Here is a 15,486-nt window from a genome sequence, read left to right on the forward strand (position 1 = left end):
GGACAAACAAACAGTCCTGTTCAGTAGAGCAATAAATAGCAGATGCTCTCAAAGATGTTTTTTGTTTGTTTCTCGGCATGAACTGTGGTAAAAATATTGTTTCTAGGAACAGACTACCTGAGTATTATTTCTTGCCACACCTCATTCCAATCTTATTCATTCTTATAAAAACTTGGGGAAAGGAAAGTGGTACCTACCTCATAGGGTTGTTGCGAAAATTCTGTGAGCTCATCTTATCAGCACTGAGAACAGTGTCTGACATATACTATGTGCTTAACCGGTGCTGCCTCCTTTTAACGTTTTCACCATACTGACTTATTTAGTATTGTGTGCATGTTTTAATTAATTTAGGTGTTTCATTAAAAAATCAGTATTTGCAAACACAAAACCTCTGCTATACAGCAAACACAAAACTGTTGGGCAATAATCATATTAATTACTCTTTAAAGCTTGCTACTGATTTCTGGAGTTTTTAGTACTAGACATAGACCTATCAGTTACTGCATATAAAATTTCTGATATGTCTTAGATTTCACATTTTAAATATGAAAAATAGATTAAGTAAAAAATGGATTTAATAACTTTTAGGAGCATTTCCCAGCTTTTAAATCATATACATGTCAATAATATAAATGGAAAATCCTATAGTTTTCTGATTTATGTTTTTTTCTATTTTATACTATTTGCCTTTATCTTTTACTAGAGGCCCAGTGCAAAGACATTCGTGCACTGGGGAGATGGGGGGGCGGGGGGGGCGGGGGGGCGACAGTCCCTCAGCCCAGCCTATGCCTTTTCGCAGTCCAGGACTTCTCCGGGGATGTTCACCTAAGCCGGAAGTCAGATATTCCTCTCACAGTCCAGGGCTCTTACAGCCTGGGACCCCTCGCTCCTTACCACCTGCCTGCAGCAGAGGCGGGAGAGGCTCCTGCCATGCCTCTGCACTCACCAGTCATGAGCCCGGCTTCTGACTGAGCAGCACTCCCCCTGTTGGAATGCACTGACCACCAGGGAGCAGCTCCTGCATTGAGTTTCTGCCCCCTGGTGGTCAGTGAATGTCATAGCTACTGATTGTTCTGCTGTTTGGTCAATTTGCATATTAGGGTTTTATTAGGGTACCATTGTTTTTTATCAGTTGATGAGAGCTTGAAATGTGTAGTTATAAAAGGTTTTGCGGATATCAACACTCCTGCTTTCCAACAATAACTCATTGTCTCTCATGGGTGATGAAATGGTGATAGAATTAGGCCAGAGTCCTTTTCTATCTCATCCTGTTCTGTATCCCTAACATACTCTGAAAGGCAAAATAAGAGTGTTTTGATTTTTAAAATCTGTTTTGTTTTATTTCAGTGAAGCGCCTAACATATCCTCAATCTTACATCAAGAGAGATGCAAAAGAAAAGTACAAAAAAACCCACAAAACAACACCTTCTAACCCACAGTTTATAATCTTGTAAAAATGAGGTGTTAATGTACATGTAAAACACAAAATAAAAACCTTATAATTTCACTAACTTATTTTGTCTTCACTTCTAAATGTCCTTAGTCATTTCATAAATTATTTAAAGTGCAGGCACACAATTATTGAGCACCTATGACATGACCACAATGAACAAGTCACCACTGTTGCCCTCAAAGGCCCATGACCTAGAGGCCAACACAAAGTCAAACATAAATAATCATAATGTGTTGTGATAAGTTTTGTATTACAGGCATGGGCAGAATTCTGAGGGGCTCATTCTTACCTGAAAAAAAAAAAGAACATTTTTCATTTTTTCCAAAATAATCTGCCATTTACTAGAGTTTTTAAAAATGAATAGAGGATATTTCAAGACAAGACCAGAAATGGATATTTCAGGTACCGGGGCTTCCCTTAAGTACCAAGTTGAAATGGGAGGAGAAAACACAGTGCGTTCAGGTAAGTGTTTGCTATGACTGGAGGCGGGGATGAAGGGGGACTAAAAATTAGCACCAAAGTATCAGAACAGATGCTGGCTGTAAAAAAACAGTAGGCACAACCTAACCATAACTATAAGTCTTGGCTGGAAGGTTAAATTGAGTTCTTCTAAATTAAAGTACTTTGGAAAGCCTGTGATGAGACAGCATTGTGGATTTGAGTTAATGTGGAATGCTTCCTAAAAGAAACAAAACAAGACTATTTAAAGCAATCTGACACATCAGAGGAGCAAAAGGCCCAGAGAATCTACTTCATTAGATTTCAAATGGCATTATTAGATTCCCCATTCTGTTATTTATTTTAAGTAATGAGTAATATTCAATGGGATAACTCATTTAGTAAGAATACAGAGAAGGGAAACACATGACAGAATTGAGAATATCAGAGTTTGTGAAAGAGGCCTTGAGTCAGCTAGTTTTCACTCTTGATGATCGTGACCAGACATTACCCAAGGAGAGGAAATGGCTGATCCTGAATGACCCAACGTTTCAGTATTGGTATTGGGCTAATGTCAAGTGCAAGATCCAAGGGAATGAACTCCCTTCTTATTGCACAGCTCAATTCATTGTAGCTATCTTTAAAATTACTTGAATAGCATACTATAAAAGATATTTATTAAAATTGTATCTTAAGGGAAAAGATTAAATATCATCCTATTCCTTTCTTGTGACTTATGGTAAACACAAATTAGTATTGAGGGAAGAGAAAGAGGCACTAAGCATTAGTGAATAGCATAAACTAATTATTTTCATAGTTATTTCTGAAGACTGTCCCCAAAACAGTTATTCTAAATGCATTCATTTATACAATAATGAGTCTCCAATATGGAGAAAGAGATGGCATCCAATGAGGACATAATTAATTAGGCTGATCTACAAGCTCCCATATCTACAATGCTATAGACACTCTGGAAGGTGGTGGAGATGCAGAGATAAGTGGGGTGTTGATGTTACATCAAGAATATGGGTATCATGGCAAGGACCAGAGACAATAGGACAGGTCATCCCAAGAGAGAAAAGACAGTTGCCTGCCTATTTCTAGTAGAACAAATTCCTGCTTGCCTTGATTTTTAGTATTAACTCTCAGAGCAATGTCACATAATGGGATGATAGTGAATCCTTCAGGAAAGATAAATGATCTTGATGATAAGAACTAGGCAGGAACTGTGAGGCATTAAAGAGGTGGAGATTACCATCAGGTAATCATTTTAAAAAGTAAACATTTTAGGGAAAGGGAAAAATATGTAACCAAAAACTTATTAGAATACAGAATTGTGATACTAAGCACAGGAAATATGAAAACTAATTATAGAGAATATTTTATTCCCTTGAAGTCCAAGACTGCTTAATTTTTATTTGAATACCCATGGCCTGGAAAAGGATTCCGCAGATGTTTGTTAAATGAATGCTTGACTGCCCGAGGAAGGAAGGATAAAAACTCCTTTTCTGCTTTAGCTAATTTGACTCAGCGGATAGAGCATTGGCCTGTGAACTGAGGGGTCACAGGTTCAATTCCAGTCAAGGGCATGTACTTCAGGAGCAGGCTGCATGTTGGAGGCAACCAATTGATGTTTCTCTTTCTGTGTCTGTCCCCCTCCCTTCCACTCTCTCTAAAAATCAAAGGAAAAGTATCCTCGGGTGAGAATTAGCAAAAACAAACACCAAAAACCTGTTTTTCTTTGTTTGTGTACACATTGGGTGTGCTATTTGCGATGCCATTACAGAGGACAGGAGATAGATTTTGTAGTTGTTGGATATGCAATGCTGGGGTTGAGACACTTAGTAACCAACTGAAAATAGTTGACTGCAAAAACAATCTCACTGAAAAACATCAACTAGAGAAAAAGCTATAGGGAATTCCACTATTTAAAGGATACTCAGCAAAGGATACTCAAAATGTGAGGCCTTTGATTCAGGAGGAGAACTAAACCTAAATCCTCTCTTTAGATCCAGAAGGAAAAGGCATTTTGGAGGGGAGGAAATTCATTCAAACGTTTATGCAGGAAAAGCAAACCTGAACATGGCATTTCTTTTCCTCTCTCCCATCTTTTCATCCCCTTGTCACTAAAACTCTTCAATAGCTTTCTATTCCTTATAGGTCAATGACAAAACTAATATAGCTTGCAAGGTGCAAAATGGTGTGTGAATTCCAGCAAATTTGCATCTTTCTTATAATATCTTCTCTGTCCCACCACTGATCTCAACTCATGCCATTGCACTGGGTAGCAGGTTTCTCTCAATATTCTTCACAGATTTAACTCCTACTCATCATTCAAATCTCAGTAAAAGAAGTGCATCCTTAAGGAAGTCCTCCCCCATGACTTCCTTGACCAGACCAAATCTTCCAATTACAGGTTCTTAAAATAATAGTTTATACTTGCAAGAGTTGCAGCTTGATTAAATTTTCAATTTCAATCTTCATCACTTGCCTTTAAACTTTATTAAAATAATGGCAGAGTCTGGTTTGAGTCAACCATTGAATCCCCAGCATCTAACAAAACACAAAGAGTAAAAATAGCAGCTAAATAAATGGTATAGGCAAACAGAAACTGGCAAAAAAAAAGTATTTTCACCAGAGAAAAACAAAAGCATTTTTAATTATAGAAAGAAAAATTGAATGTATTAAATGTTTCCTCATCTCTACAGCCACCTTGTCACTAATATGTGTATGACACCATTACTAATTATAGTACATTAGTATATCAAATAACATTGTAGCTTGTGCACATTAAGTTAAATGCCAAACAACAAAAGAATACTGTCAATATCTATAGTTAACATTTGATATAAATATAACAAGGGCCCTTTGGAACACAGGAATAGTTGGAGAATATGAAGAGGTGTAGACCCAGCAAGGGGTATAGTAACTAAGTGAATATATCTATAACTTGTAGGAGGCAGGATAGGTGTTTCTGAACCAGGAAGAGTGTAATTGAGAATCTGGTGGCCAAACATATGAAAAACAACAGAAAGGCTCAAAGTACAGGCACAAAGAAAACTATACTTTCAATTGAAGGTTAGGTCACTGGTGGCTTAAAGTAAGGCATTTGAGATGCTAGACTGCAAGTAGTCTGGCAGGAAATTGATTGTTAAGAATTGAAGTCATGCCCAAGCAATTCAGAACTGAGAAGAAATAAAGACCTGCTGGACAGAACTGTCAAATGTTGACTCCTTCATAAATGGGAAAACTTCACTTGATGGATCGATGTGTAAAATATTAGGTATTATTTATCCTTTCAATTGGTCTTCATAACTCGTACCAACTACACTTATAATAAATAACTAGATGTTAAGTATGTGGTTATTATATTGAAAACATCAACATGGTTAAATAAAAAGGATAGCAATATATCCAAAAATGTAGAAAATGTGGGGATTATTTACTCAGCAGTTAATTTATTCTCATAAAAAAGATTCAGTTTCAATTTGTCATGTATAAACATCTTTATAGACAATAAGCAATGCTTGCTGTGTAAACACATAAATAAACATCCTAACATTGGGACTAGGATCCTTCAAAAGACCACACACTATTCTAAGGAAGCAATGCTGTGGCCAGTTGCTAAATAGAAGAGTTCCCATACCTTAAGGGGTTGGTGGAATTAAGTGAAATCCAGAGAGAGAAAAATATGCATCAGGTACAGGTTAAAAATCATTGATTGGAGAACATACTACACTATAATATTCAAATATGAAAGCAGAATAAATGTGTATACACATAAAATATATGGATTTCTACATATATAAAAATATACATGTAATGGTAGAAAATTTTGTTTTCAAAGTTGTCTGCACAGAGCTATTTATTTCGGTAACTACAATGATTATAGAATTATTCTTAAGAAGAGATTTATCGTTTGCTGATGAAAAAACACTGATTACTTTGTTTGTTCTTGTGGGCAGGAAGGGCAAGACATCTTTAAATAGTCTCGTGAAGAGGGAAATTACATCCCTCCTCTTTTCAAAATAGTCTGAAAAACAAAGCAACAGAATTTGATCACCAACTGTAGCAACTGATCCGGAAGGAGGATTGAGATGCACCATGGATTCAGAGAACAGTGAGGTCAAAGACGGGTTTTGTAATTGGAAAAGTTGTCCCACAGTACTCTGTCTTGGGAAAAGTATGGCCACCTCTATGTGACCATGATTTTCTCTCAGCAATGGTCTATAGTCAGGCCATTCTAGACCCCAGAGAAAGACAGAGGCACAGGGACCCCTAAACAATCTAAGGATGCTCATGGAGCCAAGATAGGAAGAAGGCCAAAACAGAAGGCAAAGCATGATGGCTGAGGTCTGAGATGAAGGATCTAGGCATGGGGACTGGATGCAGAGGCAAGATTCTAGCTTCCAGAAGCTCTAGGCAGGCAAAGCCTCATTGTAAAAACCTGGTCTGACTGGGCCCCAGTTATTGGCAAGAACTCAGGAATTGGACAGAAATTCTGAGGTCAGACACTCCAGAATGTAGGGTGGACTGGACCTTTGGGTTGGATTGTTGGCTCTATTTGGGTTGGATTGTTGGCTCTATTGGAGAAGAGTAGAGGCCTGACTCAGAGTTACACTATGTGGTTAAGTCAGAGGTAGACAAGGGGGTCTCTGGCCAGAGGTAATCTCTGGCCGGAGACAGTACTCTGCACCCCAGAGCTTTTCTTGCTTTTAGGAATAAATTCAAACACGAGACAGAAAATAATAATAAAAGAAGATGAGGATTTATTTGTAGGAAGCAATACACTCAGAGAGGACCTGAGTGGGCAACTCGGTTGGCTGAGACCGAACCGAGAGCTGCAATATTTGGGAGTTTAGAGGCTTTATCCCTCTAGGCTGGAATGCCCCTTGGCAAGGAGCAAGCCACCCCCTCCCTCGTGTCTCAAAAAAACATGTATCTTTAAGCTACAAGGCCCCTGCATGTAGGTGCTATGCCAGCAGTTAGACCACATTCTGGAGGGGCTCTCAGTCCTTCCTGTTCAATGGATAGGGACCTCCATTGTCTATTTCCAGTTTGCCATTTCTCACACTTACTTCCTCCAAGCTCCAGCTGCCTCTCCCAGCTCATACTTTCCTATGTGCCTGCTCTAACAGTTTATTCATTGTGTTATGGAGTGTGGCATGGAAGGAGATGTTGAGCGTGTGTGCCCTGGAGCCAGTCAGTTGGGCATTCATTCCTGGCTTCAGCACTTAACAGTGGTCTGACCTTCGGCAAGTCACATAACCTCTCTGTGTCTCAGTTGCCTCACTGGAAGGCTGCTTTGAGGATCAAATGAGATGATACATTCCATCTTCTTTGCACAGCCCAACCACCCAGAACATGCTGGATGCTTGCTGAACCTTTTTATTATGACTAACCTATAAACTCCATGCTTCACCCACTGCTTCTCAAACTCACCTCTGGGTGCCAGTACCTGTTCCTTCTGTGGTGTCAATCCCTTTTCATCTTTCACATGTCAGTTCAGACACATTACTGGTGGGGTCTGGGGCTTTCCTTCCAGACCATCTGGGAATGGTGAGGTGTTCTCCTTTTGTGCTCAGGCAGCACCTGCACTTTTCTTATCCTGCATTTTAATAGTCGTTTCCCTCTCTGCATCTCCCATTGGACTCACAGCTCTCCGTGTTTGGATTTCATAGCCACTGCTGCATCAGCAGTGCTGGCAAGGACTAGAAGCTCATTAAATGTTGATTAAATGAGTATATGGTGAGAGACCTCAGACGTAGATCCCTTTGGGGAGCCATAATCTGAAAGGATTTCTCTGTTAACAGCTTAATTTGGGCCTGGTAATTGGGGAGCCAGAACTAGAAGATCTGAGGACCCGTTCAGAAGGTGGCAATGAAATTCACTCCTGTGTGAATTCCTGTCTACCTCCTGGTAGAACATCTTTCATGTTGAAGGTCTGCTGCACCGCCCCCGAGCTGCTGTGGCATCACCATCTTCCGCAGTCTAGCTGGAGGGAACATGCCTGGAGAATGCTCAGTGAACATCAGCAGGCACAGCATTCTAGGAAGGACAGTGTGTGCATCTATGTGTCCGCATGTGAGGATGGCTATCTATGCAAGACACTGCTTCTGAGTATTCAGAAGCTCTTCTCTACTTTTTTTTTTTTTTTTTTTTTTACATTTTTGTCTTAATGAGAAAAACAATATATAAACTCTAACCACTACCTCCTTGAATCAGGTTGGGCCCTTGAAGACTGCAGACAACTGGAGAGTTGGACTTAGAAGTCACAGGGGCTAGGCTAGAACGTGGCCCCTCTTTTTCCTTCAGGCTCTTCTCAGTGCTTGGAGAATGTCGAGGTCTTCCCCAAGCAGTGTGCTGTGAAAATTTACCACAAATTGAGATCCCTAAAGCAATAGACATCATCTCCCAGTTTCAAAGGGTCAGTGATAGAGGCATAGCTCACATAGATCTTTTGCTCAGGGTGTCAAGAGTCTGCAATAAAGGTGTTTATTTGGCTGTCTTTCTTTCTGGAGTCCAGGTTCTCTGGCAGGCCCAAGGGGTTGTTGACAGAATTATGTTCCTTGTGGATGTAGGACTGAGATCCCTACTTTCTTGCTGGCTGTTCTCAGCTCCTACTGTCCCCCTCGGTTTCTTCCAGGATGCTCCTCTCTCCCAGGTCCTCTCTCAACATGACAGCTTACTTCTTCAAAGCCAGCAGGGAGACTCTTGCTTGAGCCTGATAATATGGAGTTTTATATAACAATACACCTATGGAAGTGGCATCCCATCACTTTTGCCATATTCTGTTGATTGTAAGTCACAAGTTCTGCCCATACTGGTGGGAAGGAAATCATATAAGAATCTGACTCACTGAGGGTCACCTTCGGTGTATCTACCCCAGGGAACAATCATAGAATATTCTGAAACCTCTAATACCACTGCTTAACCACTTGTGGAACTTTCTACAAATCCCTCCAAGCTTACAAGTGGCAGAGATCATTTTGAATGAGGAAAGTGAATCAGTAACCAAGAGAAAGTGATAATTGGAGTCAGAAAAATGGCCAGCTGTCTTCTCCTAACCTCTCAACCAGAAACAAACAAACAAACAAACAAACAACAACAAAAACTGTAGCCACGTGTACGTATTGTGTGCTTGGAGAGCTGGAGCAGAGTTCGGTGGGGTTTGACCCTCCTTAGACATTTGGGTTAGGAACCCCTATTCTCAACTCATTATCAAGAGGAGTGCAATTGAGAGTCACTTTGCTGATATTATCACTTGGGTCACCATTGCTGTTAGTTAGTTTGTTCAGTAAGGAAAATACCCAAAAGACCGCTTGCTCCTGGGCTCCTATAGCAGCTAGAGCCAGTTCCTATTCTCCTGATTGCTGGGTGTTCCGAGGGGCCAGCAGAGCCCGTAAGGAGCTGGAACATTGTGTATGCGTGGTGGTGGCAAGTGGGGGTTAATGCCTTTCATGGTCCATTGCTGAGGGGCTGTGTAAACATGGGGTTGAGTAGCAAGGCTAGTCTTTCAGCAGGCCCCATTCCCACTTTTTCTCCTCTTTTATCAAAAGACCTTCATGTTTTATTGTAAAGTTATTTCCCAGAAAACCAAAGCAAATTAGTAAAAGCTATTGAAACTTCTGGACCAAATTCAAGTGTCCTGATATAAGAGATGAGAAAAGGGGTCAGTACATGTGGAATAGTTAATGGAGAAATAGCAAAAAAGAGAGCTGTGTAAGGTCTACGCCTATTCACATGGGGACAAAGCATTACCATTTGGGGATCTGAGAGGACTATCCAGGCACCACTCAGTCATTTAAATACCAGAAAGGATGAAATTTCAAGTGAAAGATTGAATCTGTAGCAGCATCAATGTTTGGCAAATCAGCTCTCTGGCCTGTGTGCTGAAAGAGAGGGTTGTGTCTCTTGCAGGATCCTCAACTATAGAGTTTTTTGCCACATACGGTATCCTTTTGAGTTGGACTGAATAGCACATCACTCTGACCAATTTTGGCTTGTTCACAGCATAAAGTTGAGCTTGGTGTATTTGATGCTGAGGCCCTGGGAAAACTCAAATTTCATTAAGTGGCCCTTCAATGTTCTTCCCTGTGTGTCAGGAACCTGTGTAAAAAGGTGCAGACCAAGAGAGACATTTGGCTGGTTTTTTAAAAATTATTTTAAATTCAATATTATGGTGTAATTGTGTCAGATATTTACTGCACAGTGGTTAGTTTGCAAAGTGTTCTCCCAGATATTCCCAGTGCCCAACAGGGGCCATACATAGTTATTACAATATTATTGGCTATATTTCCTATGCTGTACTTTATATCCCCATGAGATATTGTGTAACTCTCAATCCTGTACTTTTCAATCCCTTCACATTTTTCATCCAGGGTGATTTGATGGGATGGTAAAAAGGGTTAGCTGAGACATGGGGAAGATACAGTAGGTAACACAAATGATCTCTTCCTGAATCTTGGGTGCTGTTGAGGGCTGGGCTGGTCAAGCAGGTTCAGTTGAGACTCAGGAAGAGTGGCTTAGTGGGATGAAGCCAGGCATTAGACCGAAGCAAAAGGCTTGTCAGCATTGCTGACCAGACTTCTTGGGCATGTCTTTACCAGCTGCAGTTAGTGGCATTTGGGTGACACTCTATAAAGCTTTCACATATATAGCAGTCAAGTAGGTCTAGGATCTGGGACAGCCCAGGATCAGCTACCACTGAAGTCCTCATTGCTGAGTGTGATTGCTTTTCCCTCTTGGGCAGGGCAGCTCTGACCCAGAGCTTGACCCAATCTGGGAAAATATGAGGACCAAAAGAATTAAGCACAGTAATGAATTATAAGCTATTGAACAAAATAAAAATTCATGAGTCCATACCAATGAGCTAATAAATAAATGTAGGAAATTTATGCTTTTTTTACATGAGAATGTAGAAGAAAAATGAAGAGATATAAACCTTCTTAAATTAACTTCTGAAGACTTTCACTGACTCTGGAATTTCTGTCATTTGGCATTTTACAGGAAATGTATTATGTTCCTTTATTCACAAGCTTCCATGAAAGTAAATTTTCATGTTATCCAAGCCAGATTTATTGAGACATCCAGAGTGTGATGACTTTGGGACAATTACCTTGTAGTTACTCCACTGAGATTGAATGAAAATTTGCCATGGTTTCAGACAACTCTTTTGGACCATGTCCAGTTTTAATAATGCAGTTGCCAAGGAACATTTCCTAAAGGAAAAAAGACAAGAACATCAGCAGAATACAACTATATAAAAACAAAGTTCAAAGATTGTGTGTAGAAAGGGTGCTAAGGGTCAACCTTTAAGATCACAAAAGCAATAATTCCAAGTTGGAAGTTGAAACATGGTTTTTAGAGTTTCCCATGGTACCGTATATGTCTGTTTGTATTGAAAAATGTTTAATGTTATTCTGCTAATCCCAATTCTGCTAGAATTGAACATCTTAGATTTTTACTATTAATACTATGTTTGCATAATACTTCATCTTTTTTCAGAGGCTTTCACATTTATGATCTCATTTGAGTGCCTCTGTGGCTTGTTCAGTGGCCTTTTCATTAAATCACATCACCTCTCCACTAACTTTTTCATTCCTCTTGTGACTGAAAAGTACACCTCAATTGTTACCATAAATAATTCTAAGTTTTATTATTGTGCTGGATGGAATATTGATTATTGAGTAAAAAGGCTTAACCATTTGAAGATGGCATACAATACAAATTTAGATCTACTTTCTACAAATTTATGTCTGTGCTGTCCAGGTTTGCTAGCATATTAGAGCTGTCCCTTCAGTGGTAGCTTTATGCTTGCTGACCCTGAAACCATGCAAGCTGAATTCAAATAAACTCTATAACAGTGGAGGGTGCATGTGCTCACATCGACACTCCTTTTTTATGTTTTGGTAAACTTGAAGACTGTAATAAAAAACATCAAATGTTGTAGCATAATAAATAAGAACACTATGAAAATGTATAAAATAGAACAAGGTAACATTCAAGACAACTAAATTATTTCAGTCATAGATCATTCTTTGCAGACAGCTCAAAGACTCCTGTATGTGTTCAGACTTTTGTGTTACTTGACTATGCAATGTATTGGCAGAGGATGAGCTCTGCCAACCCTAATATTTAGGACATGCAGATCCCTTAATGGGGGATGTTACTGAGGAGGAAAAGTCACTAATCCATTTTAATAATAATGTTATTATGCTTGTTAGCTCCAGATTGGCCTAAGCAATGTTCCTGGGATTGGTTTATATGCCTTAGCACCTTGTGATTGGTTATCTGCAAGCTGCCTGTCTTAGCAATATCTACACATTGTAAAGTTCATGCCTTTGGCCCATGTCTCTTCAAAATGACTCTACAACCCCAAAATTTTAAACTCACTTATACAAGATGCCAAGCCCACAGGACACAGAGGAAGGAAATGGTAGGCTATGGAGCAAACTTTCCTTTTGAGGAAATGAAAAGTCACAAAAGTGTTAATTTCGGTCATAAGATAAAACATTATTAAGGACCACCTTGATGTTGTAACAACTTAATGTTGTAAAGTAGGCTGGCCTTGTAAAATATGGAAATACAAATGCCTTGTCCTCAGGACAACAGCATCAATTTATTTATGGAGTAACTGTTACAGTTGTTAAAAAACAAAATTCAACCAAGTAAATTTGAAAATTTAATTGGCTTTATGAAGCAATTAATGAATTGGGCAGCATACCATGTCCATTGCAGAAGGGTGCTCAGATGAGCTGTACAAAATAGGTAATTATGGGAAGCAGGGTAAGGTAAAGGAGCTATTAACAAAAGAAAAGAAAGGGTTATTTTCAGATCAGGACTTCTTTGAGGGGGAAGGGAACAGCCAGGGTGGTAGTGGTGTTTTTTTTATCATGAAAATTATTTCTTTTTATGGGATATAGACAGAGCCCATGTGACAGGTGGCCTCTTTGGTGTTGAACAGAAAATTCCAAACTGGTTGGTTAAGATTATATCTCTGGGAGAGGTTGAAACAGCAATTAGGTCAGGCATTAAATCTAGGTTTTGTATCACGGGCTTTATCACAAGTGGTGCAATTTGGGGCTTATAGTTTTCTATTTACCATTTAATTTTGTGATGTCACTCTCTAATGTGATCTTATAGGCATCTTGTTTTCTATATTCCCTAATGTCATATCTCCTGATTTATATTTTTATGAAACTTTATCGTAAATGGATTGTGAACCTCAGAAAACTTAAATCAGATTAGTTTTTCTCCTAATATATGTATAGCCTCCTGCATGATGTTATCTCTTCAATTTAATTTCCACAGAGATACAACTAGGGAGAAGAAAATGAACCTATAGTAACAGTGGTTTTGATTTACATATAAAGACTGATTTAAAATAAAAGTATTAATCAATTATACTTGAAAGAAAAAGAAATGCTACTGTGCATTTTATTGAAGCATAATATTGTAAATAATGTTTACAATATTTACAATATTGTTATTTAAAATAATATTATATATATATAAAAATAAAGAAGTAATATGCAAATGAGGTTGAGACTTCATCACGGTCACGACCAACTCAGGAGGAGGGGCTGGGTTCAGACCGGAGTCTGAGAGAACACACAGGCGTGGCCTGAGCCTGAGATCAACACAGAGGGGTGCCTTCTCTGAGCCTCTGCGGCGTGGCTGGGGGCAGGACCCCAGCGGGGACACACACACTCACACACACACACACACACACACATGTTTGCCTGCTCCGAGCCTCCACGGCCAGACTGCAGCTTAATAGGACATCCCCTGAGGGCTCCCAGACTGTGAGAGGGGGCAGGCTGGGCTGAGGGACCCCACCCCCAGTACACGAATTTCATGCACCGGGCCTCTAGTTATTTATAATACTATTTTAATAAAATTATCTTGTGTTTGTTACTTCTATAGCTAATATTTATGGTATTTATAATGTGCTAGGCACTATGTTAAGCTCTCACAGGTATTTTTACCTGAATCCCTCAACAGTCCTAAAAACTGGAAATGATTTATTACCATAATCTTATTAATAGGAGTACCTAGGATTAGTTAGGAAGGTCACATTGATCGTGAGTGATGGAACTGGGAAACAAAGTAAAAGTTGGTCATCTATCTACAGAACTTTTGCCACACTGTTTTATTAAATGACAGGTTGTCATTTTGTCCGTGTGTGTGTATGTGTGTGTATGGTGTGTGCATTTTCTATATCCTTATCATGTTTATATTAAACTACCTATCCACAAAATTTGTACTCTCTTTTTCTCAACTTATATAATTAAAGAAAAACAGTAGGCTAATGGGACATGTAGCATCTTATTTAAGGAACAGCGTATCCCAGGTATAAAAATTCAGCCAAAAGTTTTTGAAACCCTCTCTAGTAATCACTTACCACAATAATCACAATGAATGATTTCTTTTTAGACTCATGACTGCAAAATATTTTTCCTCATATTGAAGTGTCCAATTTTGTAATCTCTTTTTTCAAGTTGAACTTGAAATGACTCTTGAATCATTTAGTCAGTGACTCTGGTTACAATGATAATATTTTAACTGACCCTGTATGAGCTCTCAGCCCCCTGTTTTCATCTATGATGTTTATACATTTGTGTAATAAAGAATCACCCTACACAGGGCATTGATTTTAGAACTGAAACAGTGGTAACTTTGTTGACCTTTGGTCTTGTATTGGTCATTGGTGGTTTACTCCTTGACATTTTTTTTCTACTTCTCCATTATTAATATAGGCTATCTTTAAAATCCCTTTCTATGTTGCCAGGGATTTAGAAATAGAACTGGGACCTAATCTTTGCCTAGAAGGTATGAAGTCTGTTTTGATGAGAGTAGATTTGTTGAAATTTCTTTTTCCTAAAATAGACACAGAAATGATGAAATCCCTTTTTTGGAGCTGCTGCAGATGTCTTGCCAACCTTACATAGTCAGAGGGCCACATCAATTACCATAGGAGGCTTGAGAGCAGGAAAGACTTCAAGGCTTTGAATCAGGTCTTTCAACCAATCCTGAAAACTCCCTACATTTCGACTATTAGGGGAGACCCATCCCTTTATTATTATTTGTATTTTCTTGTATTTCTTGCATTTCATTTTTCCCTCCATTGTACATATGCATTGAAAGCATATGATTCTGTGGTGTCAGTACCACATCTGCACTCACATCTTGAATGGCCATAAATTAGAGCTTTCAGTCTGCTACAAAGACAAGATCAACTTCTATCTAGAACTGTGACATAATACTAGATTAGTCCAAGATTATATCTTAATATATGACAACTTTTTGTGGCATAGTGTGAACTCAGGTTTTTGTAGTAGTTGTGAGTGGTGGTTGTTTTTAACTTGCATTTCAACTATTTATTTAGCAGCAATCTTATTCAAGGCCCTCTAAGTAAAATGACAATAAATATGACCCAGGACCATCCTTCAGTCACACTTTAGAAAAGGAGGCAAGTACTTACTTAGGATAAGTTTAAGACACTGTGAGATTCATAATAAGGTGATTAATCTACTCTACAACATCAGGGGGACGATTTCCAAGAGGAGGGCCTTCTAAACTTAGATTGAATG

General features: G+C 39.0%; 1 pseudogene; it reads left to right on the plus strand.

Annotated features, from left to right (window-relative positions):
- The first annotated feature begins 1,842 nt into the window (after nucleotides 1-1,842).
- LOC118650591 overlaps nucleotides 1,843-15,486 on the plus strand; it is a 29,371-nt pseudogene continuing 15,727 nt past the window's right edge.

Source organism: Myotis myotis, unplaced genomic scaffold (assembly GCF_014108235.1).
Source record: "Myotis myotis isolate mMyoMyo1 unplaced genomic scaffold, mMyoMyo1.p scaffold_m19_p_3, whole genome shotgun sequence".
Classification (NCBI taxonomy): Eukaryota; Metazoa; Chordata; class Mammalia; order Chiroptera; family Vespertilionidae; genus Myotis; species Myotis myotis.